Below are 1,803 nucleotides of genomic sequence, written 5' to 3'. Positions count from 1 at the left end.
TCCCCCCCCTTCCTTTAAAAAACTTATTTATTTTTATCTTATGTGCATTTGTGTTTTTGCCATGGCTCTCAGGCTCCTGGATTACAGACAGCTGTGAGCTGCCATGTAGATGCTGGGAATTGAACCTTAAACTATCTCTTCAGCCCGACATGGAGCATCTCTCTATATAGCCCTGCCTGCAAAACTTTCAGAGTTCACTCTGCCCCCTGATTAAAGGCATTATGCGTTATGCTTCCTTTTATTGTATATTTAGTGGGTTTTTTTTTTTTTTGTGTGTGTGTGTGTGTGTGTGTGAGAGAGAGAGAGAGAGAGAGTTCCATTATGAAACCAAAAGTCAGTCAACAACAACGAACTTTGTATTTATTTGTTTGTTTGTTCATCCGTAAACGTATTTGCTTACTTACTCTTATTTATTTATTTGTTTGTTTGTTTGTTTACAGTGGAAGACTTAATTCAGTACAGAATGATCAGAACGGTAGGGTATCCTTGGGAAAATATCACGATGAGTTTCCCTTCCGAGAGGCAGCTTTCTGGTAAGATGTGAAACCGCAGTTTTAAGTGCCCGCTTTCCACAAGTCCCTTTTCCCAAGGTCAGACATTTTTTAGATAAGCAAGGGTCTCCATTCATTCCCTTTGAGGAACTCTCAGGTCAGGCCCTGACATTAACATCTGACTGGAGCTTATCGTCAAGGCCAACGGTACACTCCTCAGCCCCTCCCCTCCGTGACCTGAGAAGCCACACCCCACCCCAGTTCACAGGCCCCTCTTAATCTAACTAACTATACAGCATCAAAAGTGGCATCTCTTCTCACTGAAATGCTGTTGGCAGCCATTCGATGAATTTATTCTCAGATCAGATCCTGTCCAGCAGGGATGTCTTCTTTCCATGTTTCTTCTTCTTTTGTATGTTGCAGTCATTCCAGATGTGGTGGTATATGATGAGAGAGAGAGAGAGAATTGCCTTTTATTTGAAGAGTTTTAATGATTTAATATTCAGCTATTTCCAGCCTTCTTTACCAGCACACTTATTATTACCAGTGAGCACCTTCCTCTGAAAACATTGGAAACCCCCCGATCTGTTCATATCATGCGTGTGTGTGTGTGTGTGTGTGTGTGTGTCAAATTCCATTTCAGGAGCTGCTTTGCTGACACTCACCCAGCACCAGTGAGATGGAGGCCACCATTTTCTTAGCCGGTTATGTTTCTAGGACAGTCAGGAGACAGAAAGAAGGAAGGAAGGAAGGAAGGAAGGAAGGAAGGGAGGGAGGGAGGGAGGGAGGGAGGGAGGGAGGGAGGGAGGGAGGGAGGGAGGGAGGGAGGGAGGGAAGGAAGGAAGGAAAGAAATGATCTACATTCCCAAAGAAAGAAAAAAATTAAGTAAATTTTAAAAAGTAAAAAAAAAAAATTAAGAAAGTAAGTAAATACATAAAAATAGACAAATAAGGAATAAATGAATAAAAATAAATAATTGAAACATTCAATAATTAATGAGTCAGGCTGAGCAGATACATGAAAGAAGATAAGGAAGTGAAGGAATGAATCAACAAATAAATAAGTAAATAACTAGGTGGGTCATTTTTTAAAGAAGTAAGTAAATGAGATGGGCTGAACAGATAGATAAGTAAGTAAGTAAGTAAGTAAGCAAGCAAAGAAATACACAAGAAGTCATTGCTCGATCAAGCAAGCAAGCAAGCAAGCATAGAAAAAAAATGAGACACATCCATTCAATCCATACAAGACAAAACATGGAAATAAACATGTAAACTGGTCGACCCACCCACCCCACCCACCCAAATCAGGAGG

The sequence above is a fragment of the Chionomys nivalis genome, unplaced genomic scaffold (genome assembly GCF_950005125.1).
Source record: "Chionomys nivalis unplaced genomic scaffold, mChiNiv1.1 scaffold_108, whole genome shotgun sequence".
Lineage (NCBI taxonomy): Eukaryota > Metazoa > Chordata > Mammalia > Rodentia > Cricetidae > Chionomys > Chionomys nivalis.
The sequence above is the reverse complement of the archived record's forward strand: the minus strand, read 5'-3'. Positions refer to the sequence as shown.